Source organism: Pogona vitticeps, chromosome 3 (genome assembly GCF_051106095.1).
Source record: "Pogona vitticeps strain Pit_001003342236 chromosome 3, PviZW2.1, whole genome shotgun sequence".
NCBI classification, from domain to species: Eukaryota; Metazoa; Chordata; class Lepidosauria; order Squamata; family Agamidae; genus Pogona; species Pogona vitticeps.
In genome coordinates this window covers 87,420,890-87,440,127 of record NC_135785.1, presented here as the reverse complement: position 1 = coordinate 87,440,127, position 19,238 = coordinate 87,420,890, and the positions used below count along the sequence as shown (strand labels likewise).

The 19,238-nt window shown below is 39.3% G+C and overlaps 1 protein-coding gene across 8 annotated transcripts in view; it reads left to right on the top strand.

Moving 5' to 3' along the window:
• The window catches only part of PCDH15 (protocadherin related 15), a 979,840-nt gene that overhangs the window by 551,450 nt on the left and 409,152 nt on the right, over positions 1–19,238 (top strand). The gene's annotated exons all lie outside the window — the stretch shown is intronic.

Sequence of the window (19,238 nt, the reverse complement as noted above, 5' to 3'; positions counted from 1 at the left end):
TTCTTCAGTCTGCAACGAGCACTAAGAAAAGGTCAGCAATAAGAGTTTAGCATTCTCTTTTCACTGGACTATTCACTTTTATTAAGTTCAATTAATTTAGATCCTTTTCAATTGTACTTTTTCTGTGTGTGTGTCCAATGGCTCCCAGGGTCCAAGCGGTTGTTTCACTTGATTCACCTGTTTCTCAGAGTGTCTAGAGGACCGTGTAAAAATCTCACAGGGTGGATTTCGGAATCAAAGAGAAAGTAATAATCTGCTTCTGTTATGAGGTTTTGCCATTTGCTCAGTGTTCCACCTCTTTCAAGCTTCTCCCAGAGGCACTATGCGTAGGTGGCTTTTTCTACTAGTAACACCAGGTGCCAGTAATCTTAAGTCAAAGCTCTACATTTTTACCCCAGGTTCTCTCCCCCCCCCCCCCGTGTTTCAGATGTGAACCTGGGGAGCCTCAGTAAGCCTAACTGAAATTTCTGTATATTAGCCGTAAATCAAAGCATAACTTGGAGAAAGGGCATGCTTTGGGATGGCCTGTTACCAGCCATTTTGGGGTGCATGCTTTGTTTGCCTCACATGTTTTGGTAGTTCCCTTAGGGGGAAATCGTATAGGGCTACATTTTAAGGGCAGTTATGGACCTCCACAAGATCCAACATCATTGGATGGGTGTGATCATAGTTTGGCCAGGAGAATTTGAAGAGGAGAAGGAGATGCTTGTTGCTTGGATCAGGCGAGGAGGGGCGTAAATAAGGAGCTGATGGCCCGGGACATGAAGAACAGAGGGTTTTGTTTGTACCACTCAGATATTAGTTATGATCACCCTGAATTGTTCTGGGGAGAAGGGATATACATGACATGCAGGGGCAGACATTTTACTAGATGACATGCAGAGGGGCCTTTTGACTATATTTGACAGCATGGGGGGGGATGATAGGGAGCTAAGCTCTTGTGGGGAAGGTGGGGGAGGGGTGTTAGCAGCAAGCCCCTTTGGGTGCTATTGGATGATTGGGTCTCCTGTTTGAATACCACAAATCATGGGATTCAATGATATTGATAGGGATGGCCCTGTGAAGCAGCCTCAGGCTACAATCAGCCTTGTACCATGGGACCTGAACTGAAAACAGATCCAACAATATATCCCTAAAAGAGCTGACTAGGGCATGGTTGGTAATGTACAGCATGGCCCTGGGATCAGGAACTTGCCCAATCTGGGCAAGAGAGGGATCTAGATGGTTCACCTGCTTCTGGTCCCAAGGTTAGGGGAGCTAAATGAATAATATGGTTATGGCTTTTTGAATCTCACCTCTTGTGTCTCACCTCTTTACTTATTGCTGAGAGGGGGCAATGTCATCCACTCTCCTTCCTTCCTTCCTTCCTTCCTTCCTTCCTTCCTTCCTTCCTTCCTTCCTTCCTTCCTTCCTTCCTTCCTTCCTTCCTTCCTTCCTTCCTTCCTTCCTTCCTTGTGCCACTGTCCACTGAATTCTCTAAAGGCTGGGTGACAAGGCAGTGAAATTGCAGTAAAAGTGTTGCCTTGATTTGGAGTGGCAGCACCAGTAAGCTGCACCCGCAAGCAGAGGCAAGAAACCAGTCTCCACTTCCCCACCTCTGAATATACTCATATACCCCTTTTTACCTAGCATATTATACTGCAGAATGAGTTTTGGCACAATAAGTTACAAAGCTATGTTAGTAGTCCGTCAGTGAATGGCACTGTCATAGTTGTAGACCAAAATGAGCTGTAATTTACTATTGCTTGCTTCAACTTTTCAATTTTATCTCCTGTAATCATTGATACTTCATAAAAGAAAGTTGTCATGAGTATTTTCTGGTAAACTCAAATATACTAAAAGTTAATGAAGATGCTAATGTACTGTATATAATACTAGATTTACATATAGTGTGGCATATTGGAGGTAAAAAGTTGTTGCAATGTTTTTTTTTTTTTGGGGGGGTGCTAATGGATCACTCTGATGTGCTGTTGCTCACTGAGAGATTTTAGAGTGTTGTGTATTTTTATGATGCCATTTCTAGCAAAGCTCTACTTATTGGATTTCCTTTAAAAAAATCAAGAAACAGGATGACTTTTGCAAATATGCCGGATGAGAAAAATGTTAACATGTAATTGTATTTTTAATCTGAGGGACTTGTGACATTCTGCTTTGGGAAAGGCATACACTACTATTTGAAAAGTTCTCTCTAGAAAAATAACCTCCAGTGGAGCTATACATTCCTGGATTGTATCACTTCAGACTGGATTCATGTGAAAGTACCTCTTGTTGGCACTTTCCATGTGCTCTTTTAATGGAAAATAAAAATGATTCTGATGAAAGTGATCCCAGTGGATTTTTCCTTTCATGTGTTGTGTTGCAGATAGTGATTGTGAACTCACTCAGTTTTTCTTACAATGAATTTGGATTTTCTGAACCTCTTGAAGAATTAACACTTCAGTAGTGCTTTCTCTTTATTTATTTATTTATTTATTTATTTATTTATTTATTTATTTTATTTTATTTTATTTTATTTTATTTTATTTTATTTTATTTTATTTTATTTTATTTTATTTTATTTATATCCCGCCTATCTGGTCGGGTCAGGACCACTCTAGGCAGCTAACAACATAAAGAATACAAAGGTGTGTGTGTGTGTGTGTGTGTGTGTGTGTGTGTGTGTGTGTGTGTGTGTGTGTGTGTATGTATGTATATATATATATATATATATATATATATATATATATATATATATATATATATATATATATATATATATATATATATATATATATATATATATATATATATATATATATATATATATATATAAACAAACAGTTTTTTAAATAGCAGAAAACATTAAACAATCCAATAGGAAGGAGAGAAGAAAAAGGCGTCAGGAATTATCTGATGGGAAGGCCTGCCGAAACATCCATGTTTTTAATTGCTTCTTAAAGATACCCAGCGAGGGAGCCCCGCGAATTTCACGAGGTAGGCTGTTCCAGAGGCGAGGAGCCACCGCTGAGAAGGCCCAATTTCTTGTCCTTTCCTTCCGGGCCTCCCTCGGCGTTAGGCTCCTCAGCCTCATCTCCTGGCTCGCACGAGTGACACGGGTAGATCTGGGTGGGAGTAGGCGTTCCGCCAAGTATCGAGGCCCTAAACCGTTTAGGGCTTTCTATGTAAGCATCAACACTTTGAAGTCGATGTGGAATCAGATGGGCAGCCAATGCAGTGCGGCCAGAGTGGGTGAGATATGTTGGTATTTTTTCACTCCACTAAGTAATCTGGCCGCCGCATTCTGCACCACCTGTAGTTTCTGCAGCAGCCTCAAAGGTAGTCCCACGTAGAGCGCATTACAGTGGTCTAATCTTGAGATTACGAGCGCATGTACCAAGGTAGTGAGCACCCCAACATCAAGGTAGGACCGCAGCTGGGCTATCCACCTGAGATGAACTGCAGTTTATAACAGTAGCTAGAAACAGCCTGTTTTAGGATTCATTGCAGGCAACTCTCTCTGTGTCTGAGTCTCTGTCTGTCTGTCTGCCTGTCTGTCTGTCTGTCTCTCTCTCTCTCTTTCTCTCTCTCTCATTTTGTTGGTGTTGTGTGTTGTGCATGAAACTATATAGTCTGAAGAGATGCCCCTGGTAAAACACTGTCCCTAAGCTTGACATTCTCCTCCATGTAACTGTGGCTTAACTATAACTGAGACCACATTTTCACTCTAGCAGAGTACCAAGTATGATGCTATTGATGCCTATTGAATGAATATAGGAGACTGTTTTTCAGATCAGTCCAATGTTAAAAATATAAAGGAATTTTTGCATCAGTAAAATTACAAGCATACAAGTATTTTTCTTATTGATACTGAAAATCTGTGCCAATGTTTTCTTTTTGCTTATGTATCAGTCTGTGAAAGGGGACAGCACAATAACTGATTTGCTCTGTTTTGTGTACATTTAAACATAATCTTCCATCAACTATTTGTCTTACCAGTCCCAATAGGCACAAGTTCTCACTTGGGGCAAGGTCAGTAGGTATAAGACTAATGTTTCTTTCATGCATATATTTCAAGCTAATCTAACTTGTTATCTAATAAGCTGTCTAAAAGACCACATCTCCATTTATGAACCTGCCTGGGTTTTAAAGTCATCAGAGGAGGTATTTCTGTCAGTCCTGCCACCCTTACACATGAATTTTGTGTGAGAACATGGGAAATAGGTTTTCCTCAATATTGTGTCAGGAAAATATTTTGTAATATTGTATTCGCGAAGGCTTTCACGGCCAGGATCTAATGGTTGTTGTGGGTTTTTCGGGCTCTTTGGCCATGTTTTGAAGGTTGTTCTTCCTGACATTTCGCCAGTCTCTATGGCCGGCATCTTCAGAGGACAGCAAATTGTGCTCTGGTGTAGTTGGCTTGGGAGTGGGGTATTTATGGCTGTGAGATAGGCTAGTTTGTGAAATAGGCTATTGTCCTAATCAGAAGATGGGTGATTAGTGTGTTTTGTTGTGATTGTATTGTTGTGATAAGGAGGGGAGATTATCTGTCCCTGTGGTTGATGGGTGTCATTAGCTGGTCTTTTGTGTGTAGTAATCCCCTGACCTTGTGCCTGGGTGGAGTCCGTTGACCTTTTGCACTCTGTTTTTGAGAACTGGGAGCCAGGTTTTGTTGAGTTTCAAACTTTCCTCCTTCTTGTTGAAGTTCTGTTCGTGCTTGTGGATTTCAATGGCTTCCCTGTGCAGTCTGACATAATGATTGCTGGTGTTGTCCAGTATTTCAGTATTTTGAAATAGAATTTCATGTCCAGTTTGTTTTAGGGCATGTTCAGCTACTGCAGATTTTTCTGGTTGTTTTAGTCTGCAGTGTCTCTCATGTTCTTTTATTCTGGTGTGGATGCTTCGTTTTGTGGTTCCTTTCTGTGGATTGCACAATATAGAATCAAACTCCCTACTTCTGGGTCTGCAGCCAGGTGTTCAACTCACTGAACTGGTGCCATCATGATCTGCTGAACTTAGAGCATTAGTATGTGATATACAAAAGTATCAACATCAACAACTACCGTATATCAAACTGTCAAACAATATATATTAACAATGTTCTATCTAATACTAAGCAAGTAAATTCTATAATAAAGTTCTCCAATGCAAATATTTGCAGTCCAGTGTCTCTACTCATAGAAAACCAAAGTCTAGAGTCTGGAAGTGTTAAGTATAAAGTTCATTCACATATGTGGTCAAAGTCTTGGATCCTAGGGGTGGTTGACGAGCTCCGAGCATAAATAATTGTTCACTAAGCTCATTTCATTTTTTGTTTTGTTTTTTTTACTCCTTCAAAAAGACCTCCAAGATGCTGGAAACAGGAACATTCATTAACAATATAATTCAACTCCCCATGCTGGCGTCCTCTTATCTATATGTTAGTTCTCTGTTGGGTCTGCAGCCGGGTCACTGAACTATCCAGCCTGCTGTCATTATGATCTGGACATATTATACCTGTAATATGTTTCATTCTGTTCTATTGATAGCTAAGGTGCCCTTCCAGCCTCTCCTTTCTTTTCCAAATAAACAACAATTTGTGTATTGGGTGAACAGTGACTCTTACATTGGGGACAACTCAGTAGGGATCAGAGAGGATGATTGCAAGTCCAGCACTAACCTGAAAATGAGCAGTGCTTCTGAACATAGTCAGAATTATCATGTTGTGCTGTAGGTCATGGCTTTTGTAATCCCCTCTGACTCTCCTTTCCTGGAATCATTGCTTAGCATAATAAGTAGCTCCTAGAGCAGGCTCATTGAATCAGCAGAACTTAAAGAAGACCTGAGTCACCAAACCCCCACAGGCCTTCTCTAGTTGAGACATTTTACAGTAAGTGATGGAATTTCAGCCAGCTTGAATTAAGAAACAGAAAACCCACAAATTCCAAGTACATAATTTTGTGGTGGGGCTCATGGGATCACAGTTGCTAGCTCCCTCTCTATTTACTTTATTTACTTTACACATATTTACTTTAAAGTTGCAAACTTTAAAAGATTGAGCCTCAATAGCAAGCATTAGCCAATATGTGCCCCTTCAGATCCAGCTTTTCTCCATTCAGGATGGACTATTCTGCCTAACTCTTTTATCAGAACTCAACACAAAAACAAAAACAACAAATGTAGTTTTGTTTATGGATGAAAATATATGCAATATTTTAAGTAAGGTAGAAAAATCTTTTATAGTTTTTCTCCTATATAAACAATTAGATAAGAATTCCAAGGCACTGTCCTACCAAACACTTAAAGTGCTATTTATGCCCATTCTTTCCCTATCTTTGAGGGGAAATTGGTCTTAAAATGAACCCTGATCTTACAAAATGATGATGCATAATTTACCCATATTCCTAGCCAATAAAAACTGAACTTGTAATATATAAGACTGGGGAACAGATTAGATGAATGTTTTTTTCTCTTCAGTTAATACAACAAAAAACAAAATATGTAAAAAGAAAAGAATGGTATTCATTGACCATTAGTTTGCTACGAATTCTCACTGTTAGATTCTCTTTGGCACGTATCTCATCCTCCTTAAGAAATTCTCACAATGCACCAGAATTGAAAGGGGGGTGTTGTGAACCATTTTTTCTGAAAATCTGCATCCTGTGACATATTGTACATTAGAAGAATGAATATTAATATGATGTTTGGATTCCATAGTTTCAAAGTACATGTTATCATGAGTAGGGAGAAGATTGCAATTCCTCATGAGACATATGTATATACACCATATCTTATGGGACACAGAATATTAAAAAGTTGCACTGTATAATTCCCCCTATTACTGCAGTAATCTGACAAATTCAGAAGCACTTAGCTCAGTGCTTCAGGAGAATTTGTCATATGAAACCTCTGTGTTCATCATTTGGGTGGGTAGCTATATCACTTGTATCTAAGGGTTCAGTCAGTCAGTTGTTTTGGTTAGGTTTGGTTTTATTGCCAAGGCTTTCTTCTTAATTTTTGTAACTAGGAGTTTGTGGGCTCCCCCCCCCCCCCAATTTTACAGAAAGAATGAAGGGAACATTGCCATAAGACTCATTCTTATTTCTAAAATGAAGCGATTTTTCTTAAACTGTCCCTAATACTAGCAGACAGATGTTTGTAAGTCAGTTCTGAAAGCATATAAGGAAGGGGAAATACAATGAATTTGGGTCTGATCCCTTTGCTGAGGTCAGATGTAAAGCAGGGAAATCTTCACAGTTCTGCTTCATATTGAGTTATCAGGTGTTGGCCAAATTCCTATTAGAATTTTATGCTGGTGTAATCAAACAGCACAACTTGCAAAGCTGAATTTTGAATAACTCGCTATAGATGTCTGATGCAAACCAATTCACATAACTCAGTATGCAACAAATAATGTCTACCATGTTGTTTTAATTTGAGGCAGGCTGTCTCCAAAAGTTACATTATACTTGCATGCGTAACTAACAGGATTTGGGACATCATTTTTCATTTCCTCATAGAAATTTGTAATTTTATGCATTTGTTCTAATTAGCATATTTATTACCTCACTTCATCTAATGCATGCTTTTCTAAGTATTATTTACTAAGTATCATTTGTCTGTTTTTAATTGTTAAGTGCATTTAGCACTTTACATTTAAAAATGTGTACCTTGTTCTATATGCACAATTATTTCTCAGGAACACTACGTAAGACTTTTAAATGTGTAAACTATCAAGGTGAGGTGCATTTGTCCCCCCCCCCCACAAAAAAGGAGGAGTCCCAGAAGGTTCAGAAAGGCTATTTTTTGTCAAGATGTTCAAAATCCGTTTTCATCCCTAGGGTAAAAAATATTATTTCTTGCTTCTTTGAGAATCTGCTCTGTGTTTTCTGAGTTTTCCTTTGATATATTTGTTTTCATTCCATTTATTGTTTTCCCATTTTACCTCGTTTCCCTGAAAATAAGACCTAACCTGAAAATAAGCCCTAGTATGATTTTTCAGGGTGCTCGTAATATAAGCCCTACCCCCAAAATAAGCCCCAATTAAGTCAAACCCCACCCTCCACCATTGTGCAGCAACCAGAAGATGATGACATGACTGTATTTGAAAAAATGTTCATTGTTGTACATGAAAAAATAAAACTTCCCCTGAAAATAAGCCGTAATGCATTTTTGGAGCGAAAATTAATATAAGACCCTGTCTTATTTTCAGGGAAACACAATATCATTTAAATGATTTGCCATGTTTTTAATACAAAGTGCCTTGAGCATCTCTTGGGGAGATGATACATAAATAATTTCTTATTCTGGCTATAATAGAGAAAGCAATAGACATATGTTTGAAATCACCTCTGCATGAACTTTACAGAGGTTTATCATTTGTGTTCACTTTTCATAAAGAGAATGAAACGAGTTCAGTTGCTGTGGCGACTACCACCCACTCGGATGACCTTCCTTTCTCATAACAGCCAATATTACCTTTCTTTCTCCTCAGTTCCCCTCTGCTTATTGTCAATAATTTGGAGGGGGAGTGATCGTGGTTTTCACCAAGGACTTTTGCAAAAGGAAGACACAGTTGAAGTCTCTCTTGCAGCTCTTGTCTGCTGCAGATCTCTGAGACATCTGTGCATAGCAGGGGCTCAGCTGCTAAGGGATGCAACCAAATGGATGCAAAGGCATGCACCTGATCGCGCCGGAAAGGGTCCTTTTAACAGGAACAATCTCCCTTAAAGTGGTCCTGCTATTTGCTATGTAATCATTCCAGATTGCCTCCCCCCCAAAGCTGTAGTCCTACGGCTGGAACAAAAAGGTCTAGCTTGGACATAGATTGGGATCAGTCTGGAGTGCATTTCCCCATACGACATGTGATCGCCGGGGAAAAATTATTGCATTGGGCTCCTCCACAAGCCTTCCAGATTGCGATCATTTTCCCTGTGTGATCATCGCATCTTAAGCCAACCCAAGGTGTTTCGAACCTGGACATAAAATTATCTTCATTCAATGGTTATACTTGCAGTGTTGCAGGTAGGATGCTCTGGTAAATTTAGCAGAGAACAGTTAGACATTTGGGTCTTTTGTACAAACCATAGCTGGCTTTGAACTCTGTAGTGTTCCACCTGTCTTTTTTAAAATAGCCCTACAGCTTTAGAGGTAATTCTTCTCGAGACAGGAGGTAGTGACATTGGATGCCCTTGCTTCTGGAGCATTGCCTTACTAAACCATGCTTGAGTTCTCTCCAAATCACCCCTTATTCTTTTATGTTTTATTATGACCTAGATGGTGCATTTGTTTGGGAGAAGGAGAAAAAAAGTTCTATGATGGCCCATTATGGTGGCACTTTGATGGTTTGAGATGAAATAAGTAATCAGAAATAGAACTTTTTTTGCACTCCGTCACAGTATAATAAACTAGATTAGCTACTGATATGATATGTATGACTTTTTGAACTTCTGATTTATATTTCATTATTCTTTGCTAGGTTTACATTACACTGCCAGGAAATAAAAAATCTTAAATTGTGTCAGGAAGAAAATTGCCAGACAGGCTGGTAGCAAAACTAACGAAATTGCACATATATCTATCTCCCTTGTGAGCCTGTTTTTTAAAAAAATGATATATAAAAAATTAAGGGTCTGATTCTTTGATAGGAAAAAATGTCTGGTTAAGAAAATTCTATATTAGATGACAGGGTGAGCTTTTAAGTTATCCAGAACTATACATTAAACAAAGATTATAAAGAATTTAGAGGTTAAGAACAATCCATAAATTGGCCCCAAAAGGAGTGACAAAAATATTCATTTGCAAGCTATGAAGACAAAGGCTTGGCTTGGCCTTCTGGAAATGTACTAGTTGCGTTGGACAAGCAGAAAAACGTGGAGCTGGTCCCTCCTGCGCTATTTCTCCACAGAATCAGATGTTTCTAAGGGGGAAATAGTGATACCCAAACTTTATCAAGCCCTCTTCCATTGCTTGACCTGTGGGCTTTCTGGATACAAGCACTAGAATGACAATCAGATTAGTTAACAAATGGCCAAACTGTGTTTCATGATCTGATCATGGTGGGGCAATCCTGGAGTGTTGTGGGTCTATTTTGGTTTTGGCTAGCAGTTTGTGGGCTGCACCACCTGCATTGCTAAGTGAAAGGACCTCTGGAAATCATGATTATGATCCTGCCTTATGATCAGTTGTTTGGCTGCTTGGCTGCTTTTAAATATTAGTTTAAATTTAACATAGAAAGGTCAGGAAAGTGACTGTGAAGCCAGGATTGTGCTACAGATTTTTGGCAGCCCAGGGAAAGATTAAAATACATATATTTATATGGTCCTGAAGAAAAGATAAAAATGGCTTGGGAGGCCACATGGTCCAGGTAGCTCAGAGTGATGAGATTATTCATATACCGTATTTTCCATGTATAAGACTATACTTTTGTCTAAAATCTTTAGACTAAAAATTGAGAGTCATCTTATACACAGAAGTAAACTGAGGAGAGAAAAAACCAAGTGGAGGGGAAAGCAGGCATCAAAATGATCCTGCAGGGTTTTGATCCCTGCTTTCCCCTCCACTTACTAAACCTTAGCAAAAGGAAAGCAGGGATCACTTTCCTTAGCAAAAGGAAAGCAGGGATCAAAGCACTGCAGGATAGCTTTGATCCTTGCTTTCCCCTCTGCTTACTAAGTCCCATGGGGCTTAGCAAGTATAGGGGGTAAGGATCAAAGGAATCCCATGGCTGTATAAGGGGTGAAGGGATGAAAATGATCATACAGTCACGGGACTTTTTTGATCCCTTTCCCCCTTCTTTTGCTAAGCTCTGCAGGGCTTAGCACGAAGGGAGAAAGCAGGGATCAAAGTGATTCTGCAGTGCTTTGATACCTTTCCCCCTACACTTGCTAAGCACCACTTAGATTTCTTAATTTTGGGTTAGAAAAGTGGGGAGCATCTTATACATGGGGGTGTCTTATATACGGAAAAATACGGTGAAATGGTCATGTCCTTCATTATCTGATAAAAACCACTAACCAGTTGTGGATTAGAAGATGAACAATCAAGTAACGTTTCAGAAGCACCTAAAAATATAGGGGAACAAAACCCAAACAGCTTTAAAAAAATCTTTTCTCTAAACTTATACAAGCTCCTTTTACTTTAAGAATTATCTACAAGCTTCACAACATGTTCCTTACTCTCTGTTGAAGGCCATAGACATAAATGCATGATTTATGAATCAATCAGGAAAAACTTCAGGTATTTACATGATAATTAACCATAGCAGTACCAGTATGAAAATGTAAATAGACCTGAACATAAATACATGCCTTTGTGGAGGTATACTCTCAAGATATGTCTTGCTTATATCAAGGATATTTCAGAATTGTGATATTTCTAGAAAGAAAACACCAAAAGTGATATTTCTCCTTTACTGTTGACTGGTGAATCAAACGAGGTCAAGATGTAATTCATTGACACATATTACTTTTATATATTTAGAAATCATATAGAATGATGTCGTTTTCTGAAAAACATGCTTCTAAAGATTCATGTTTCCGGTTTGTTGCCATTTGATCCAGCCCGGCTCTCTTTGCCTTTGCAAACTGTTTTGGCGTAAAAAATAATGGCCCAGATCGTCTCGGGTAATGACCTTGCTGTAATGCTAACTGCTTAACCTTCAGAGGCAAATTGCTTGAAGTTAAGAAGTCACTACAGACATTAACACAACTCAGTATTAAATGCGTTTCGCTTTTGTTTGAAAATTTGAAGAAAGAAACATTATTGCAATGAATGCACAAGGTATCAAATTGCTATCTTGTCTAGTAAAGTACCAAATACCTACATAGGAACACATCCTTCTAGTTCTTCTTGTTAGCTCCTTGGGGGAGAGAGTGTGAAAGAAAATTGAGAGGGATGGGAAAGCCAGAGACTCTGTCTGCAAAGCTGTGACCTTTCATCTGAAAGAGAAACACTAGAATGCCTCTGTGCTTCAGAACAGTAGCAAGAAACTGGCTACTGACATGAAGCTACAATGTCACAGGTCAGTAGTTCCTCTGTCCTACCACCCATCTGCATGTTGGAAAATGTCTGATTTGGGCTTACTTATGGATTACCGTTGCTGTTACTGTCTCATGGAAAGCGGGGGGGGGGGGGGATAAAAGAACATTCAGTTTTGGCTGAGAGAAAGTTTAAAAAAAAGGAAATAGACGTCTTTTGTGGTTGGCCTGGGAATGCAGCCCTAAGGAAAATTTATGCAAGAATGATTAAAAAACATTTTTTCATTTGCACTAACTCGGGCAATGACAACTTTTCTTAATGGCCTCAAATCACTGCACATTTCCAACATTTGGCTAATACTTTACTTAAATGGCTGTGATAGTGGAATAGATCTGAAGGAAACAAAGTCCTTGGTTCCTAAAGTCCTAAAGCAACAGGTATGAATTTCGTTGTATGGTATACTGTGTATATACTTACAATGACAATAAATTATATTATTATTATGTGTGAAAGCAAGATGGGCAGAGCCACATTCAGTGAAATTCCGGTACTGTGATACCAGACCTTGCTTGGTTTCAAATGGGGATTCACCACTGATTGCATCAATTAGAGTAGTGTAATCCAAGATTGACTACACTTGCTGTTGCAGTGGTGGAACTGAGTCATTGTTATATGAACACCTATCTGCTTTTTAAAAAATAGAATAAATGAGAATTAATGATAGGTAATAAAAGATAAGGGCAGAATATCCCCTTATAGTTCAAGTATGGTGTGATTTAGCCTTAAAAATCATAGTAACTCTTCAGCAACAAGTTGCTCCAACAGCAGGGCTATCCTTTTGATATCTAATGAGTGCTTGCAGTTCTGCAAGGTCAGCCGTTGGCTTCTGGTTTTACTATTAGGAGACAAAGTAATGGCAATAGGAGCAAATGTACAAAACTGAAAATAGGTTGATGCAATTGAAAGTGGATTCAAAAGAGTAATTTTGCAGAGGCATTTTGAAAAAGAGAAGCAGTGACCAGTGGTGTAGCATGCTAGCACCTGGGGCATGTATTGTGCCCCCTAACGCATGGATCTGCTCAGCCAGGGTGAAGAGGGGTCCCCCAATGTGCCTCCAGCCCCCTCTGCTACACTGCCACTGCCACCTCCTGCAGTGCCTGCACGCTTGTGCACTGCTCCCTCCACCAGCCAAGCAGGAAGATGCTGCCAGCCAGACTCAGTGCTGCCAGCAGCAGCAGCCACACACCCCTTCGCCAGCCCCAGTCAGGTGGAGGCTGGAGGCACTCTCCTCAATGGGACAAGCTACTCCTTTTTATTGCCTGGCACTGAGCTTGTGCTGGGCCAAGGGTGGCTGGCTCACCCTGCTTGCCAGACACCCTTAGCAAGCAGGGAGGTGGCAGCAGGAGGGAGGGAGGGAGAGACAACAGATGGACAGAACCACCCAGGCCAGGCCAGTGGCAAGACACGGTGCAGAGGTGCAAAATGGCGGCAGATGCACCCCTAACAAGGTTATTTTGCACAGTATCCATTTCCTGCCCGGTATGGGTACTGGAATTTTGTTCCTGGGGGTGTTTCACTGCTCTTTGTATCAATCAGTCTAGTCCAATGGGGCAGAGGCGCATATCTTTGAGATGTCCCATATGGCAATCACAATTTGGGGTTATTCTTGTAGCGTTGGTTTTCTGTTCAAAATGGGTTCTGGGATGTTGTCCCTGGGATTGTTTTCTGGATTGCTACATCAGTCTGATTGGATGGGTGAATTTTGTTCGGCTATCCTACTTAAAATCACAATTCCAGGCTCATGCAATATTGATTTTGTGCCCAGAAAAGGTACTGCCATGTTCTTCCTGGGGTTTGTGATTCGCTGCATTAGTCTTATCTAGCTACATGTGACTTTGGATGATTTCTCCTGTTCGGATGTTCTTGGCCATAGTGTTCTGTTCTAGCTGGTTTGTGGGCTTTAAACGGTTAGTGAGAGATTAATATTTAATGGGTCTTATGTCTAAAATCGTCATTTCCTGCTACTTTTTGTATCAATGTTTATTCATAAGTGCCAACTCTAGCCTATTCTGTTCCATCCTAGCCTTCACCTATTGTCTTGTGGATAGTGGTCTGAAAATGGACAAAGCAACATATAAATATAGTAGACACTGTCTTCATGAAGCTCTAAATTCTGGAATTGAATGGCAGTGTTGAAAACTCCCCTTGCTAGACATATAATGATCTGCCTATCTTCTGTGCCCTTATGATGAATAACAGGATACAATTTTGCATCGCTTGTGTGGATTTATTGCAAATCCATTTGTTATAACTTCAGAAATCCTTATAATAATTTGGGATATGCCATTTGCTGCTATTTACATTATAAAAGGTTAATTTGATTTTCCCATAGTAACTTGGAATATGAAATAATGGAAGAAACTAAAGAAATGGTTGGCTGATGTGTACTTCCTTCTCCCTCTGCATCCTAAACCACCTGCTAGCTGTTTAGCTACAGCTAATGTAGAACTCTCGCTTTTGGCAAGCCTCCGTGGGTTTTTTTCTGTTGTTGTTTCTTTTTTGTTTAGTTATAATGAAAAAAGTGAACTGTCTGTTGGCTAACCCCCCCCCCCCCATCCCTTTGATTTCAGTAGGACCTTTGGGTAACTGGCACAGCTGCCGGTGGTGTCTACAACTTGAATAGAGAGTAGGCAGATGAGTGCCAATAACCATTTTACATCTGATTCTTTTTTCCAATATTATATCTCCTAAAATAAAATGGTCTGTTCTTAACAAGAGAGCTATTTATAACTTTCACTCTCTATTTCTTTTATTTAACAGTTCATCTAAATCTCAGATTAATGTCTACTGTACCTCTCATGATTTCTCTTCCCCATCCCCCAAATAATTTTTAAGAAAGAGGACTTGTGTCTTCAGCATCTCCTCAGCAAATCTCAGTAACCTTTTCTAATCTGTCTCATGCATTGGATTTGTTTTTATGTATAGTACATAGATTCCCAGTGTGGTGCAGTGGATAGAGTGATGGACTAGAGACTTTGGAGAATAGGATCTGAATCTCCATCTGGCCATGGGAATTCACTGGGGGAGTGGAACTGGTAACACCACTCCTTAAAATGTCTCACCTTGAAAGGGTTGTTATAAGTCGGTTCCAACTTAATGGCACAGCACAGCACAAAAGTACATAAGGGGACGTACATAAATGGAAGAAATTACGTAATTGCTTGTTAAAGTTTGACTGTTTCCAAATATTTAACTTTCCTTATTCAGATACTTCTTTTTAAAAACACACATTTTATTAGTTTTTCAATCTATCTACATTCAATTTGTGCTTGTTAAACATTGTGTTACAACTATTTAGTTTTTGCATCTTGGTGTCTTCTTAGTTAAAAATTTATACATTTTTTAAACATTTAGCCTATTAATGTGTGTCTTTTAGTATATAATATTGGTTACTATCATAATACTGTATTGCTCTCATAGTATACAATGTTCTCAAAATCCTCTAATAACATACCTAATAAAAAATAATCCCAGTTCCAAATTTATATAATTTTCAGGTGATTTAACTGACAAACTTTGTATTTTATACCAGTAATAACTGAATGGGTTCCTAACACATAATTGATGTTATCTAAAGCATTTTATACAGATTTTCTTTATATAATTATTTGGCCATTTCTATCTCCACATTTTCTATTGTGTCTGTATCAATATCATATTTAATGTATGTTCATTAAGTACTATTTGTTTCATCTCATCCTTGTATCTAGCTTCCGTTTACCCTAAGAACCACCATGTTACGCCTTTACCCTGATTAGTGATCCCTTATTTCATTTTAATACATGCTTTCAATGTTGAAGACCACCTTAATAATTTTTTTCCTCTTTCATCTTTCTAAGTAACCCCTTTTCTTATTTGTCTTTTCCCAATTCTTGTTTCTATCTCTCTAAAAATTCTGCTATGCCTTGTGCCACCTGAGAACATTTTATACATTTGATCAATCCCCAATAGATCTTCCAGGCTCTTTTTAATTAGATCTGCTGATTTTCTCCCCTTATCTACCCTTAGCACACCTAAAACTCTCCTTGGTGCCAGGGTTAGAATTAGATCTCCTGGGTTTTCTCCTCTAATTTCCCCCAGACCCTCTTTTGATTGGCATACATGATCCACCACACTCTCATTTCCCTGTTCATTATTTCCTGTCTCCTGTTAACTGCAGTTCTTCTTCAACTGCTCCTTGAATAATTCCGCCTCTTCATTGTGGGATGTCACTATTTCTAAAATTGCTTGAAGGGCAGATTTTGTTTCATCTCAAAATTGTCCTTGTTGTGGCATTATGTCCCAGATGTCAAATAACTGTATTCCAAGTGAAAGTTGCCCAGATGCTTAAAGTAATCAGTCCAATTCCATCAATACTTGCTTCCATGGGTCCACTTTAATAGATTGGTCATCTTTAGGGTTAAGCTTGAATCCATTCTCATATGTAGAGAGTTTTCTCCATCTAAAGGCTCAAGGTCCCGTCAAATTCAGAACCCAGGTTACAGTTTAGAAGTTCCACTTTGGCTGGATTGCGCTTTCTGGGGTTAATTTATCTGTAGTTCAGTTCCGTCCTCAAAAAGAAAGGCAATTCTGAACAGCCATAAAGTGTTCAAGGTCATTGATTCTAGAATTTTTGCCAACACCTTAGATAGCTGTTACATGTAACATAAACAAGTTTAATTTCCCAGAGTTGTTGCCAATGACATTTTCAAGAGAAACATTCTTAAGATTATAGCGACAAAGTAATACCAAACTTCCTTTCTTGAAGTATAATTAAATGTCAAATTAATGTCCAATATATTTTCCGTGTATCTCCCTATGTCCCCTCCTCTCTCCAGATTCACTGCTGCTCAATCAGTGGTGGGGGATCCAAGACACTATTTCTGCCATAGAGATTGTCTCATCCAGGCGTAGCCATAAAGCAATACAGTTAAAAAAGATTTCTCGTCCAGTGGTAACACAATGTTAATTAGGCTGATTTATCACTTTTCCTTTGCCAGCTGCTGACGACTTGCAAGCAAGCTAGTTCAGTTGCTTGTTTCCATCTGCTGGTTGATTGGGGAGTTTTCTGGATCAAACGTGGGAAACTGCAGTTTCCCCCCCCCATGATCAACAGGCTTCTCCCCCATTTCACCCCCTCTTTGGGATGCTTCTAACCCCTGGGGGGTCTCGAACAGGGCAGAATTTAGCCCAGGGGATGGAGCTCTGTCCTCCTGCTGCTGTCTTATTGCAGCGTCAAGCGGGCCCTTATTCAGATATTTCAATTTCAGTTAGGCTTGACATCTAGTGATGTGTCTGTGCAAAACAAAACTCCTCCCTAGTGGCTGATTTTCCCAAAAGACCCAGCTTAGTTGTCAGGCACTCCCAGACAATCCACCCCCTTCCTACAAATGTAGTCAATGATGGGGCAAACAGTGACAGAGAGGACACAAAGTGCAGCCTGCAGAGGAGATACTGAAAAACCATTTGGCCCTGAACCAGTAAATTTGAATTAAATTAAAGAACAATCTGACTAAGTGCCAGTGAGAAAATCCTGATAGGAATAACTATTTCACCATGGAGTATGTTACCTTGGAAGATGTTGCACTCTGTCGTGGAGGTTTTAAAATAGAGATTTGATGATTGTCTGGAATGCTTTAGCTGTGGATTTCCTTCACTGGTAACTGATGATCCTCTACTGCTATTTCCTTCACTTGTAATAAATGGTATCCCTCCAAATGATGCCATTTATATGGCTTTATATGCCTATGGGCATCAAACCAAACATACATTGGAAAAGAGCCCCAGAGGCATATGGGAGATAGAAAATGGTAGCTCCTCTAGTGCTGCCTAGTAGAATGACATTTTAGGAAATCTTGTAATCCATCCCAGTTGGCCCCAGAATTTATCTAATTATGCAGAGTCGGATGCCAGACTTGAATTCAGTGGCTATATTTGAATGTCACACTAAAGCATATTACAGTGTAACAAAAAGATGCAAAAAGTTACAGCTTCCTGCTCTCCTCCCTCCCCTTTGGCATGGCTGCAAGAAGGAGTACGAAAGCTTTTGCTTCCAGTTTAGATATTAAGCATAGATCACCGAGGTTTATTTTCAAAGCTGATGGCCTGTAGCTAATCTTTAATAGGGTTTCGTTGAAAAACAAAATCAACACCATATGGCAGATTACAAATGAATCATATTTAATATTAGTCATAGTTTTGGTTAGGATGATGTTCTTCCTGAGGCTGACAACCACCAGAGGTCCAGGCGTGTCACATGTCCCCTTCGAGATCCCATGACCCAAATATCCCCCCTGAAAAAAATATTTCATTTAAAAGGCATCCTGGAACCTTCTAGCAAGCTTATAAACAATGTTGCTGTGTTTTTGAATCACAGTACCCATTTAAGAGTGAATAATATTTCACATCTATTGAAATTGCAATCGAGACTTGGAGCGAATTATATTTTATGCTACAATTACATGCAACAAAATATCTGGAGGAGAAATGGAGTGGGATGGGATGGGAATGGAATATGGGACTGTTCATTAAAATATCCAAACACAGACACATCATCATCATCAGTATCTTAGAACTGCAGAGCTGGAAGGGACCCTACAGGTCATCAAGTCCAGTCACCTGTTAAGTGGATCTGAAGGAGGATACAGGTGAGATTTGGAGAAATGCAGAAAAAGTGCTTAAAACAGACATTTTTGCATTCCTTTCTGATCATCCCCTATCCAGATACTTTAATCTCACCAGAGCTGAAGACTTGTCACTTGCATCAGTAGTGTACCATGTAGTTTGTCCTTAACACCATTTGAGAAGAGATAAGTAACTGCACAGCTACATTTTTATGTTTGTCGTATGCATTATGCATGGACAAGGAAGTGGAGAGTATTATTTCCATCTATCTTGAAATATATTGTATGTTAAAATATACCAGTCAGATCAAAGATATTGCAGATGCAGACGCCAAAAAGAAATTCAGGTTTGTGGATATTCTGATGGTTCTGCCACCCCGAAAGAAAGTTAAAATTATAAAAGCAAAGATAACTCCAAAGGAAAGGCAATTACTTTTGCATAGTGCCTTTAAATTTTCATTTTAATTAATTTTAAAAGAGATAACAAGTTTTCTGTACTATAAAACATCAACACGTTGCATTTCTCAATAAAATAGCTCTGAACCAAACAAGTTTAAAAGGTTCAGAAAATAAGGACAGTAAAGGGACGTGGTGGCGCTGTGGGCTAAACCGCAGAAGCCTGTGCTGCAGGGTCAGATGACC